This window comes from Ceratotherium simum, chromosome 14, assembly GCF_057802395.1.
Source record: "Ceratotherium simum simum isolate JZ-2026a chromosome 14, ASM5780239v1, whole genome shotgun sequence".
Taxonomy (NCBI): domain Eukaryota; kingdom Metazoa; phylum Chordata; class Mammalia; order Perissodactyla; family Rhinocerotidae; genus Ceratotherium; species Ceratotherium simum.
In genome coordinates, this window is record NC_141913.1 from 17,549,917 (window position 1) to 17,565,324 (window position 15,408).

Sequence of the window (15,408 nt, forward strand, 5' to 3'; positions counted from 1 at the left end):
AAAAATAACATAAACAAAAAATAAACAATATGTACTACTTTTATAATTTTTTTCCAACTAAAAAATACCCTTTCACTATTTTCACATTCTCTCTCCTCCATACCACCTAAACACAATAAAACCCCACCAAATCCCACATGTGCAGAAACCAAAATATTCGATTGAATAAAATGTGTTATTGTAAAGTTAAAGAAAGTTTGGGGGAGGCTGCGCATCTAGCCACTGGTAGTTCTGGGTTAGGTGCTGGATCCAAATGTGGTTTGTTTGAGGTCTGGTTTGTCTACTAGCAGTGGTGTCTACTCTGGTTTAAATATCAGTAGGGACAATCTGGGCTCATGGCTGGCTGGGATTTCAAAGGCAGTGCCAACTATCCCAGTTATCTCCTGATTAATTGATATCCATTTCACAGCCACAAAAATAAGTCTAGAAAACTATTGGGATGTGGCAACACACTCTTTGCCTCCCCACTTCCAAAAAATTGGGTTACCTGCCATTGCCCTGGCCAGGCCTCCATCCCAACCCATTGGACACCCCTGCCCCCAGTATAAGAAACTTAGCCTGCCCTTGTTTGAGAATGGGGCTGAATGAGGACAAGAGCCAACGCCAACCACTCTATCTGATTTCACATCAGATAGGGTTTATCACACTTCTAAATCATAAGTCTCGAACCAGATTGCTCTCATGCATTTTTTTCCATGCGTTTTCTACACCATTCCCTTCCATACTCTCCCAGGGAGATTTTTTTTTTTTCCCACCACTGGCCCTTAAAGAGGCAGTTCAAATGCGGTCTCGTTTATATGAAGCCATAGAAATTCCCATCCTCAACTCAGAAAATGCTTCACTGTCGTCTCTGATCTTACCCACTGCTTCATACTTCTGTCACCGCACTGAGAACACACTGTCTTGCCCTGTAATTTGCTGTGTACATTTCTGCCTTCCCAAAAGATAGTAAGGGCCTTCAGTAACTCTCACCATCATCCTCATGCCTTACCCTTTTCTGCTTGCACTACACTCACTCAGCAAAATCTCGACACTGGGTCAAGCCAACCACCTGCCTTTTGCACTCCTACACTGAGACCCCTGAAGAATAGTTAAATAACAATGCCAAGTGCTGCCGTTACCCGCTCCATGGTCTCCAACAGTGACTGGACCCTGACCACTGCCCAGAGCAGCCCTTCTCCCATTGCCTACATATAGCAGCTGCTCCAAATCTTCCCATCCTAGTCAAGCTCTCTGCTCCCACCAGGATCTTCCCCACCCTCAGCAGTTAATTTGGATTACTCTTTGCGAGAGAGAGACTGCTCATCAGGAACTGTCTCGATCTCTGCTCCCCTTCCACCTCTCCCCAACTTGTACCTATGTGTGTATCCACACTATGGTGGATGCTCAGATCCCCTTTACTGGCAGATGCTCTTGTCCCTCAGCTGCTCTGAAGGCAGGTTGTTTAAAATTCACAGCTACGGCCTTCCCTGGAGAACTGCCCTCAGCCAGACAGGACCCACCTAGTCTGGAAGGCTATGCCCCACTCCCTTGGCGGGTACCCAACCAATGAGTGACTGGCCTGGGGAAAAGGCCAGTCCCCTGCCTCAAGGTAGGTAACCTTATTTACGGTGCAATTTGTGATGCAGCCCCTCCCTCCACAACCAGACTGACGTTGGTTTCCAGTGAAAATCACACTCTTGCTTAGCTTCCTTCCCCTACCCTATCCTAACGTCTCTCTCTCCCCTTTTCCTGAGAGCACCCTCCTCCCCAAAATCACTTAAACAAGAATCACGTCCCAGGCTCTGCTCCTAGGGAACCAAACTTAAGACACATGCTGATCCTGATTTCCTTTCCTCCTGTCAGTGTAGAAGAGATGACTCCCCTCTGTCCGAGACCAATGTGCTCTGGATCCTGCCCTCTCCTTCCTCACCAGAGACTTTGTTTGGTCGTCTATTCCTCCTCTCTCCTGGAGCTTCCAATCCTCCCCTTTTCATGGCCTCTTTCCATACAAATTATTCAAGATCATCCTTTCTTAAAACTAAACTAAACAAAAAACTCCATCAACCTTTTGTCTCCCTCTTATCTTCTTTCTGGCCTTCATAGACGAGACATATTGAAAAAACAATCTATAGCTATTGTTTTTATTTTTTCACCTCCTACAGTAGTGTAATTCTCTTAGATACAGAGTATCTAAGAGGAAAGGTTTCAGGAGAAAAATGAATTCCATTTTTGACATGTTAAGTCTGAGATGCCTATCATATTAAACTTAAAACGTCTAATAGGCATCTGATATTGAAGGTTTCAAGAAGTGATGTGCTGGTAAATATTTAACTGGCTCTCTGCTAGAGGGGGGAATGCACGCATACATATGTACATAAGTTTATATACCTTTTATGGATATGAAGAACATGTAGTGCCCAACTTACAAATAATAATAAAGTATATAATACTTTTTATTGTAAATTCCATATCACCATTCAATTTTCACAAAACGTTTTTGTTGACTTTTCCCAAGCTCTTGTATCCACAGCCAACCTGTGATTGCAATTGATGAATGAATGCAGTTATGATACAAATATGGTTGATATTACGTTTATGTTAAGAAGTAAGAGAAAATGAAATAAGAAAGACATGACTCAGAACTTCTCTTGTTCATCAATGATATGAGCAATTTCATTGCTGAACTGGATAATAATTTTTGAATATTAGAAGAATATTGCCTCAATTTTTTCACAAGATAACAGCTATAGACACGACATACTATTAGGCTTAATCTACATTATTAACAATTTTTCAATCACTGTCTTAAGTCTAGACAATCAATAAAACAATAAATTAAGCCCTGATTTGTAGCACTTCCCGATTTCCGTGGTGTAAATACTCCCACTGTGGCAGTTTTCAAGTTCCAACATGACACTGCTGAAAGCAGAGTTGGAAGAGATATACAGTAGCACACCGTTATATGGTATTTCCAACATGCAAATACCATAGATGTACAAAATCTGAAGAGCATTGATAATAAAAAATGTAGCAAATTTGTTAGAAAGTAATGTGTTTTAAGTATTTATTACCTCTGTTTTTAATATTGTAACAGCTAGATCTTAAGTTAGCATGAGGGAAACCATCTTAGGGAAAGGAAGCAATATTCTAACTATATATGGCCCTGACTCACTAGTCTCTGTGAATACATTCTAGCCTGCACTTAGCCTAGATGATTAAGCACCTCTCGTTTTTGCAAAATACATGATCTGCTAGTTCTATGGCTCTTGCTTACGTATATCTCCCAGCTGTGATAAGACGATAACTTTGTTCTCTGAGTTCCCCAGGAACATGATGACCTCCAGAAAGAAAAATTCCGTGTTGGTACCCATCGTAAATGACAGAAGAAAGAGATAATGAGGCGCCTTGAAGTTCGTCACACCAGATGGTCGACATCCCTAAACCCCCTCCGTCCCTGCCCATTTCCTCTATATAACTGCCTCAAGATTCTGTACAATTTTAAGATGGTTCTTTATTTCACTAGTCCGCCATCTTCCAATTATGCTAGCTAACTGTATAAGCTTTCCTTTCTCAACCACCAGCTCATTTGCAATTGATTGGCACCAGATTGCAGTGAGCAGAATGAGCCCCTTTTTGCTTAGTTACAATATAATTTATTTAATTGTAAATTTATTCAATTTTAATAGTAGCTTTTTAGCAACTGATGCACAAAAGTCCTGAAAATTTAACAATTGGCCCTCGTGAGCTGGTACAAGCTGGCTGCAGCAAACCGTTGGTTTAAAGTGAAGTGCAGAGGTCTGGGCTGGAACATAGAGTGTATGGGTAGTAGTCAAACCAGGGATATAGATGAAATTCCCCCAGGGAGAATAAGAAGATAAGATTAGATAAGATTTAATAAGAACATAAGACAAGGTAGTGAGGATGAAACCCTGGAGGAAATCTACATTTAAAGGGCAGGTAGGGGCCGGCCTGGTTGCATAGTGGTTAAGTTCGCGTGCCTTCGCTTCAGCGGCCCAGGTTTTGCAGGTTTGGATCCCGGGCACGGACATACACACCACTTGTCAAGCCATGCTGTGGTGGCATCCCACATACAAAATAGAGGAAGATTGGCACAGATGTTAGCACAGGGACAGTCTTTCTCAGCAAATAAATAATTAAATAAACAATAAAGGGCAGGCAGTAAAAAGTGAGCATGGGGAGAAGATGAGAAACAGCTGATGAAGAAGTAGAAATGGAGGCAGCAGAAGGCAGTCGGGGGGCCAAGGGAGAAGAGTGACGTAAGAAAGAGGGAATGGCCAACAGTATGAAATGACACCAAGAGGTGCTGACCAGGAATGAAAATTACCAATTCATTTATGGGATCATTTGTTCATTCCCTCAACATTTACTGAGAATTCATTTTTACTGAGCACTCTGAAGTGCTTGGAAATCTTGTGTATTACAGTGGGACCTTTTAGCCTTATTTTAGGCTGAGGTCCAAAATACACTCCCAAAAAGGTGCTAGCCCACCTAGATAGGGTTTTTCTTAGGAGGCAGCCACGAGTTTTCTCCCAACACCCACCTTAAGGGCATAAAAGGAGTAAAGTGATGTGAGAATGGGAATTTCTCTGAAGAGAGTTTTCAGGAGGCTGTGAGTGATACCCCCATGCATAGTCCCCTCATTGAAAGCCCCGGATGCCATTGAGAACCACTTTGGAATGCATCATCTGAAGTTCATGGAGTTTGGGGGACACAGCAGCCTGGTGGCTGACTCACTCCAGAAAAAAGTGTGCATGTGAGAGGCAGGGTGAAGTCTGCTCTACAGCCAGAGCAGCAGGCTATGTTTGAGAAGTCCTGCCTTTAATAGGAACCTCAGCCCAGGGAACTTTGAATATATCCTGACTAAGAGGGTTCTGTCAGAGGGCTAGGCAGCCTCTGCAGAAAGGTTGGCAGTGTATGTTTGGATGCAGAGATCACAGCTACCCACTTACTTACAAAATTTTCTTCCCTTAGTTTCTGTGACATAATTTCTCCTGGTTCCCCTACCTCTTGATCTCTCACATTGGTTCATTAATTCTCTTTATCTACCCACTCCTCCAGATGCTTACGTGTCAAGGAGTTCAATCCTCCTTCTGTTACATGAACTCCTCAGGTCATCTCATCCACTCCTACGGCTTCAAATATCACCCCTGCACTTCATGGCTCATGACAATCTAGCTCCAGCCCCACCCCGTCTCCTTGGTTCTGCACTTAGATTTGCAATCATCTATAAGCAGCTCCAAATTAGCTATCACATAGGCTCCTCAAACTTGAACGCTTCATAGTCCCTCTAAAATCTTTGTGGATGTTTAGAAGTTTCTTAAAAACTTAAACATTCATTTCCATAAAACTCAGGAATTCCACTCCTAGATATTTACCCAAGAGAAATGAAAATATATGGACACACAAAGACTTTGTAAGCAAATGCTCATAGTAGGATTATTCATAACAGCCTACAACTGAGAACAATGCAAATGTCTATCAACTGATGAACGGAAAAGCAAAATGTGGTATATCCACACTGGAATATTACTCAGCAAACAGGAGAAAAACTACTGATATGCACAACATGGATGAATCTCAAAATCATCATGCCAAGTGAATAAATTCAGAAAGAAAAAAACATACTGTATGACTACAGTTACATGAGATTTCTGGAAAAGGCAAAACTATAGCAACAGAAAGCAGATCAGTGGTTGCTGGGTCAGGGTTAGGAACAGGCACTGTCTACAAATGGGCATGAGGAAATGTGTTGGAGTGATGGAAATATTGTAAAACTGGATTGTGGTGATTGCTCCCCAACTGTATGAATTTACTAAAGTTCATGGAGCAGTATACCCAGATTTCTCACTGTTAATACTTCCTTGTTAAAAAAAAAAAAAAAAAAGAGGGGCCAGGCTGTGACCTACTGGTTAAGTTTGGCATGCTCAGCTTTAGTGGCCTGGGTTCGGTTCCCAGGCGCGGACCTACACCATTCATTGGTGGCCATGCTGTGGCAGCGACCCACATACAAAACAGAGGAAGACTGGCACAGATGTTAGCTCAGCGTGACTCTTCCTCAAGCAAAAAGAGGAAGATTGGCAACGGATGTTAGCTGAGGGCGAATCTTTTTCAGAAAAAAAAAAAAGAGCAGTATACTTAAAAAGTTGGTACTCAATCAAATACTCAATCATTTAAAAAATAAACAAAAATGCAATATTTGTACATCTGTATGAGCCCTATTGAACTTATCCAAATATGTAAGAAATATGTAAGAAACCCTTTAAAATTATTAAGCAATAGATAAATAGACAGATAAAAAAAATAAGAAAATACAAATGGCTAACACACAGGAAAATATTTCAATTCAACCACAATAATAACTGAAGAAATAAATATTAGAAAAAACTGCCATTTTTATCTATGAGATTAACAAAGATTTATCTTTAAAAAATGCTAAAAATTGGCAAGGGTGGGATAATATATACTCAATCCATTCCAGGAATGGAAATCAATAAAATATAATTGGAAAGAAATGTGGCAGTATTCATCCAGAGCCTTAGAAAATGTTTATACCCTTTGACAACTTCTAGGAATCTATCCTAAAGAAATAACCCCAAATAATGAGTTTACACTTTCATAGCACTTACTATGTGCCAGGCACTACTCTATCTAATGTATTAACATGTAACGACATTAGGAAGTTTGAGTAATATATGTATACTAACTCATTTAATCCTTACAACAACCCTGAGGTTAGTAAGTATAATATTATCTCTAATCAGGGATGCAGCAACTGCTGCACAGAGAGGTTCAGTTATTGCCCAAGGTTTCACAACTAGTAAGAGAGGAACCAAGATTCAAACCTAGGCAGTCTGACTCCAAATTCTATGTCCTTAACCATTCTGCTATTTTGGCCCTCTATAGACTAAGCATATGGACAAAGATGTTCACCTCAGCGATTTTTTTTTTTTTTTTGCTGAGGAAGATTCGCCCTGAGATAACAACTGTTACCAATCTTCTTCTTTTTTTCTTTTGCTTGAAGATTAGCCCTGAGCTAACACCTGTGCCAATCTTCCTCTATTTTGTATGTGGGTTGCCGCCACAGCATGGCTGACGAGTGGTATAGGTTCACTCCTGGGATCTGAACCCATGAACCCGGGCTGCCAAAGTGGAGTGTGCCAAATTAACCACTATGCCACGGGGCTGGCCCCCATCTCAGCAATATTGATACCAGAAATTTCCATAAGAAAAGCCAAATATTCTATAATAGGAGAAATTATTAAGCAAAAGATAGTAAAGATAATATACTATGCTTATTTTTAAAACATTGGTTTTTCTACTGCAGGCTTTTTATTATTTAGGTTATTATAAGTTCTAAGAAACATTAGTCTATTAAGAAAATTAAAAAGAGATGAAAATAATATGGTGTACTTTTAAAAACTTTTATATTGTAACTCATCTAGCTGAAAGCATCATTAATTATAAGAGTAAGACACATAATCATTTTACATATTATCAAGAAAGAAAAAAATCCCAATTGCAGAGATGTTAAAATCTGAACTAAATGGGTCTCAGATGAGATGAAATATAGTATATTCAGTTCAAACTAAAAGGGAGCTTCCAAATATGAAGTCATTATGGCTTATCCTTTTCAGCCTGAATTTTCTTACATCTTCCTTTCTCCATTGGGGCAAACTTATTGATGCATCAGCCCAAATGTGAGATCCTACACTGGTTACCAAGGAGCTTTTGCAATCTATTTTTCATAGAAGAAGAAAAATTATTACAGGCCAGGCCAGAAGCCCACCACCCCTCACATAAGGGAACTGTCTACTAGAGGAACTTGGAAATGCTTAGAAGCCATAAAATGTTAATAAAGGAAACAGGTTTAACAGACAACTTGATTGAACATGGTTGAATGAATATTATGCAGTAAGGAAAGCCAATTGGAATGTAACAGATTGTTTGGGGAGGGTAATACAGAGGGAGGGAGAAACACTGGGAAATAGAAGGAGCATTGTTAAGGTAGAATGGGCATGCGGCCAAGGCTATGAGAGAGATGTGAAGAGGGGAGGCCAAAGGAAGTTCATGATGGTAAGATCATTATATGTATCATATAGTTGGCTATACTGATGGAGCAAAATAGCACATGTTTTCCTAGCAAGTTGTAGACTCTTAATGGTTTAGTTCTGGGCAGAGAATAGAGGACAACAGAGAGCAAAATAAAGAGAAATGCTGTCATCAATGTCATAATTCCTCTGTCTGCATTCCCACAAAAATATATTCCCCCAAGGAGATTTTTTTTTATTAACAAAGGAAAATCTGACAAAGTTAGCTATGCCTACCATTTTATAACCATAAAATTATTGCAATGCTATAATTCATTAATAAATCACCTGTATGACCAGGCAACTACCCCTGGCCTACTTAAAAATGAAAGGTACCCTTCTATTATACAGGCTTAAGAAAAGACATTTACATAGGTTCACAATCCCTTATCCGAAACTCCTAAGACCAGATGTGTGCATATACATATATTACATGGTACCTCCAGGGGAATCTGAGTCAGATAAAGACAGATTATAAATAACCTCACCATAGGTCAGGCCAGGTTTTGCAGCCAGATGACCTCAGGATAGGTCAGGATTGTGGAACTGTGGAAGGCATTGTGGATCTGTGTTAAGGCCCTGATTTTTCTCCCTAATGCATCTGTTTTATTACTTCACTTATAATATATGAATCCAAATTCCTGCATACATCCTAATTCATAACCAACAGTCCCGATACTCTCTTTCAACCAATATTTATGGAACTCCCATTACATATTAGGCATTACTCTAGGCACTGAATGACCAGCAGCAGACAAAAACAAACTCCCTGACTTCAAGGAGCTGACAATGATTCCCTAAAGGCAATAAGAAAATTCATAAATGAGCTATGGGTGATTAAAGAATTCAGTTTGATTCCTAAATCTAGTCACAGCTCCTAAAGGGGCCAGAGACCACATCCTACATCACATCTATTTATATTTTGTGATATTAATGTCAAATGTAGGAAGTTCATAATCAGGCTTGCTATACAGCTCTTTTATAGTACACTTTCAGCAAACATTTGGAATATATAGCACATTTGTAGTCATACTCCTCTTTCTCTTCCTAAAATTGCTTGCTTGTGCCTTAATATTTTCTAGGTCAATTTATAGCTTTTATTTTCAAAAAAACTAGATTTGGTTCTTTTTGGTGATCCTCTATTTTTTTATTATCTTATTTCATTAATGTATGCTATTATCTTTATTATTCCCTTCAAAATCCTTCCTTATATTTATATTGTTTTATCTGCATTTAATTTTGGCTTCCTCACCCATATTCATGAGTTGAAATTATTTTCCATCTTTTTTGTTTTTACATAAAGGCATTTAAGGCTATCCACTTACTTCTAAGAACTGTTGTATCAGCATCTCACAAGTTTTGATACTGACAACTTTTATTGCAGCTCACTTCTAAATTTTTTAAATTTTTCCACTGTGGTTTTCTCTTTAACCACAAGTTGTTTAATAAATTTTGAACGTTTCTAGCACATGTACTGTTGTCAAAGTGATTTATGTAACACTGATCCTTTAAAATTTGATCAGACTTCTTTTGTAAGTTAGCATAGGGTCAATTTTTGTAAATATTGCACGTACCTGAAAAAATGTATACCCTGTCAGGTACAGGATTCTCTATTTATCTATTAGACTTTCTGCATCAAGGCTACCCAGTATGGTAGCCACTGACCAGATGTGGCTACTGAGCACTTGAGAGACTAGTGATGTACTAGTGTACATGTGAAATACAAACTAGATTTCTAAGACTTACTACAAAAAAAAGAATGTGAAATGTCTCATGAATTTTACATATGTTGAAATAGCATTTTGGATATATTGGGTTACATAAAATAATTATTAAAAGTTTCCATTTCTATATTTTTAAATGCAGCTACTAGAAAAATTTTAATTACTTATGGGGCTGACATTATATTTCTATTGGATAGAATTGTTCTATATCCTTACTGTTGTCTGAGTCGAGTTTTACTAGATTAAAATTTTTCCACTATGGCTTTGGAGTTTTTGCAGTTTTGCTTGTAATTCTGTTTTTGCTTTATATATTCCAACGTTATTATATCTTAAATGGTTTTTCTATTTATTACTTAGGGTCTTTCTTTATTCCTATTAATGCTTTTGCTTTGAATTCTTTGATATTAATATACTTGTATCTATTTTCTACCTTTTTGTTATATTTTATTTTAGTATTATCTCTTAATAATATTGTTGGGTTTTCTCCAATAATGTCTTTTAATAAATAAGTTTAACCTGCTTACATTTATTGTGACTACTGATGTATTTAGATATAATTCTAGGGCCGGCCCCGTGGCTTAGCGGTTAAGTGCACACGCTCCGCTGCTGGCGGCCCGGGGTTCGGATCCCGGGCGCGCACCGACACACCGCTTCTCCGGCCATGCTGAGACCGCGTCCCACATACAGCAACTAGAAGGATGCGCAGCTATGACATACAACTATCTACTGGGGCTTTGTGGGGGGAAAATAAATAAAAAATTTAAAAAAAAAAGATATAATTCTATTGTATTCTTTTATGACTTTGTCACTTTTTTCTGCTTTATTTCTTCCATTATTCCTTACTTCCATTGGATTAGTATATTTCCTCTATTTCTTTTCTCCTCCCTTTTTCCTCTCCCTTCCTCTTTTCTGGCTCTTAAATTTCTGAATTGTATTTATCTTTTTAAAATAATGACTCTTACATTTTTTTACACTAATATTTTTAGCATTACTCTTTCGTTTTACCTGAAAATTTTCCAACAGTCTTTCAGTCTATTCTCCTGAACATGAAAGCCCCTTAGCATGCTTCATCTATTCATTCATCATGCTTCCTATCTCGTATCTTGTTATTGTATCAGCTATCTATTGCCACAATAATGCTGCATAACAAAGAAATCAGTGGCATACAACAATAAACATTTATTTAGCTTAAGAGCCTGCAGCTGATCTGGGCTGGACTTTCTTATGCATCTGTGTCAGCTGGCTGGGTGGCTCTGCTCATCTTGGTTGGAGGTTGGCTGGTGTGGGCTATGTTGATGTGGCTTTGCATCTAAGTCTCTCACATTCCTTCAGCAGGTTAGCCTGGGCAGATTTCCATGGCAATGGCAGAGGTACAGACCAGAGGCAGAACTGCACCAGTGCTTTTACAAAACTCTATATGAGTCACATCTGCTAACATCTCACTGGCCAAATCAGGTCCCACAACCAAACTCAGAATCAAAGAGCAAGAAAATGAACTCTGCCTCTTCAATGAGAGGAACTGCAAAATCACATGGCAAAGGAGTATGAACTCAGAAAGAGGTAAAGAATTGAGGTCACAGATGCAATCAATCTATCATATTTAACTTCACCTTTTCTTTGCACCCAAAAAAGAAGTGATGTTTCCTATGAATAATTACATTTGATGAATTTAATGCAACATTATTCTTTTTTGCATCCTATACCTTCTTCTGATTATTTTTGGCTCAAGTACATCTTCTACGAATGATAAGCTCTTTTGGTCTTTGTAAGTTTGAAAATTTTTTATATTGCCTTCACCATAGAATTATAGTTTAGCTGGGAGTAACGTTTAGGCTGACTTATTTTCCCTCAGTACTTGACTCCTTTATCTTGATTGTTGCAGAGAATTCTCCTATCTAAGGCTTATTTCTTTATAGGTAATGTGCCTTTTCTCTCTGGTAGTTTTTAGATTTCGATCTGAACACCATCATAACGTACCTGGATATGGATTCTTTTTTTTTTTTTTTTGCCTTGATTGGACTTACAGTGAATTTACAATCAGAGTATTTATAGACTCTGTTGTGGAAAACTGTCAGCTTTTATTTTATATGTATTGCTTTTCCACCAATCCCTCTCCTTCTTCTGGAGCTACCTTATTAAAACTCTGCATTCACTCCCATATCTCTTAAATGCTCCTTCATATATATTTTTTTACATCTTTTCCTTTCTTTGTACTTTGGTATGGGACAATTTCTCACACTATCATCCAATTCACAAACTACCTCTTCAACCATGTTCAGCCTACGGTTTACGTCAACTGAGCTTGTTTCAATATTTTTTACTTGTAAGATTTCTCAAGTTTTTATATACACCTGTTTCATTTCTCCATGTTTTTGTTCTATAAGTTCATATATGTTTGAGAATCTATGCGAATGAATGGATTTATTTCCTTGAGCATCCTAAACATTCATATTTTAAAATGTTAGACTGTTGTATAAAATTAGTTTTATGTGGTAGGAATACATGTTCTCCCAAGTGATTTTGCTGACATATTTTGAAATGTTAGTTCATGGGTTTATTTAAAGTAGGAAGTTTTACTTGTCTTTTTTTAATCTCTTCCCTATCCTTCCTCCTTGCTTCTGTACTGACACTCATACCCCTGGACCCCTACACTAAGTCCAGAACCAAACCTTTGAGAACTTCTTCCCTACAATGACTGTTTTAGAAATATTTTAGACCTAATTACCAAGGTTCAGAATCCTTTGGTCCAGCTCCAGATCAAGGGGCTACATATGTATTTTCTAGCATCATTATGCTCAGCTTCCTCAAAACAAGGCCCTAGGTAATGGTCAGCAGCAGAAAGCTTTATTTTAAGCCTCCTTTTATAAGTGGGAATAGTGGGGGAGAGTCATATTCTAGCCTCTGACATCAGGCAGTAACCTGGCTCCAGTATCTGATCTTGTGTAATATGTTGAGTCTCTATTACTTCACAGGAGCTAATTTTTGCTCCATTTTTGTTCCATACACATGTGGTGGTGGTGGCAGTGGTAGTAGTAGTATGTGCTTGGAGAGGGTATACCAAAGCATGAAATAATGCCTACTTGCCCAGAAGTCTACATGGAATGTTCAAACACACACCCCCCCACACCAAAACAAACAAAAAACCCATACACATTCTTTCTGGCCTTAAGTTACTAAACTTCTTGTTCATTTTCTACTTCCAAAGAAATTTTTAAGTCAAAATGACACATTTTCAGTGATACTAATGATTAAATGTAAACTGTTATCTTCCAATAGACTATTGCAAATTATGGTTCAAGCCATTTAATCACTGGAACATTTAGGTAGATTTTATTTCAAAGAACCAGAGTTAAGTGCCACTGATCTGCAGCTTGGAATTCAATTCCTTCTTATGAAAATCCAGTTATAACTTATTAAAACTCAAAATGCTTTGGGCGGGGTATGGAGGATGAATGACTTTCAGAATAGCCTGAGAGTCGTGAATAAAGAAAAACATTGCTGTGTTTATTTAGAGAGTATTACCCCTTGGAGCCCGCGTTTGCACTAATGCATTTTACATTAGCGTGCCGCATCAGGAAATCCTGACTTTTTGGTGCCAAGGGGGTAATTAATATCAGTTCATGTTTTCAAAATGGTTGTGTTTATGTGGGAAGGAGGACTGAGCACTAACATGTTGAGCTTGAAGTATGAAAGCTTGCTGTGAAGCGAGATCTTGGGAAAGCATGGAATACTGAAATTAATGAACAGGAAACAGGATTTCTATGGATAGAATAATATTAGTACTGAAAAGAAAGCCACAGCCACACTTCCTTGCTCTTAATTTACTAAGCATTAACAGAAGTAATTCCCTAATATAGTCATATTGACAGAAGATAAAATCCTTGATAGCTATAAACAATATTTTCGATCCACTGATATCAGGAGTCTTGAAAGTTAAAAAAGATGATGATGTGTATGAAATAGTATATGAAAAAACAATGATTATTCCAAACTGTCCTTCCATAGCTAATATAGTTACACCTCCTGTAAATATAAAATTCTATTTGACCTACACTGAATAATAAGAGCCACGATAGGTATAAAATCAAAATGCTTTTAGTACATCGTTTTTTTTCCTCAAAAGTTGGCAGGAAAACTGGAATTGAAGTACACGCTTTGTATCATGAAAGTCAGAAAACAAAGGAAACAGCAAGAAAGCATTAGAGAAAAAAGTCCATAAAACAAATTAAAGCAGAAGCCAAAATAAAGTTAAAAATCCACAAGATTTTATTAAGTCCTACCTAATACAATTCTCAAAATAAGTACTTAGAAAACATGCTATCTATAAAATTTATAACTACAGAGATGCCAAAAAGATGATAAATATTAAGTACATTTTTACTAATACTTTAAAATTAACTAAATCTATTGTTACTAAATATAGCATTCAATTCATTCCAATGATGGAAAGCAGAGGATGATCTTAAAGGAAATATTAAGAACTTTGTCCTACTTCATTAGTCAAGAATATTACCTGAATGATTATGAAGTACACTACATACACAATACACTAACCTGTCATTCCTAAAAACTATCACATATGTCATAGGGTAGTTATGAACTGGTCCTCCACCACATGATCCTGCATTAGAGTACAGGCTTTGCTGCTATAACAAAGAGTCTAGAAGTGCTATTTCTCTCATCTCAAAGTCCAAGCTGATAGGCAGTAGAGAAGTATGCTTCATAAGGCCATTCGGGAGACTTTTGATTCTTTCTAGTTGCACTGCCATTCTCTAGAGTATTTTTCTAATCTATAAGACCAAAGCTTCCCACTAACATGTCATGTTCCAGCCCTTGGGAAACAGAAAAGAGAAAATGGAGCACACTTTTAAGGATGTGATCTAGAAGCTGCACACATCACTTCAGCTCACATTCCACTGACTGAACTTTAAGTCATATGACCACAGGTGGTTGCAAAGGAGGCTGTTAAATGTAGTCACTAGGTAGGCAGCCATGTGCCCACCCAAAACTTGGGGATTATTTTTAAAAGAAGAGAGAAGAACATTGAGGAATAACCAGTATTCCCTAACAGAGGCCAAAAATGATGAAAACCTCTCAAAATGTTCAGGATTTTTATTCACTTATTTTAACATTAAACAATTATTTTTAATGCACTACTTCATGAAAAACCTCTCAGTATATTATCACTGTTAAAGATTATAGCCTAAACATAAATGCATCACTCACATACCTAAGTTCTTAAGCTATGGACCTCTATCAGGAAAAAGATAATATATACACACATTTCCCCACATACATACAAATATATAACCCACACTCAAGCATATATATATATATACACACATATATATGCATGTTATGTATGCACATATATATGTGTATGTGTGTGTCTATGTATAATATCCCCCTTTCATGCTCAAAAGTTTCCCAGATTGACCAATAAATTACACAATCATCTATTTACAGGTCTTTATTAAATTAATGAAAATTGTATTGTCTATTTCTGAGAATTGGAGTTTTAAATAACAAAAAAGATTTTGTATTGATTTAATTTTTTTGTAGTAATCAAATTGAGATACTTTTCGGAAGCAATG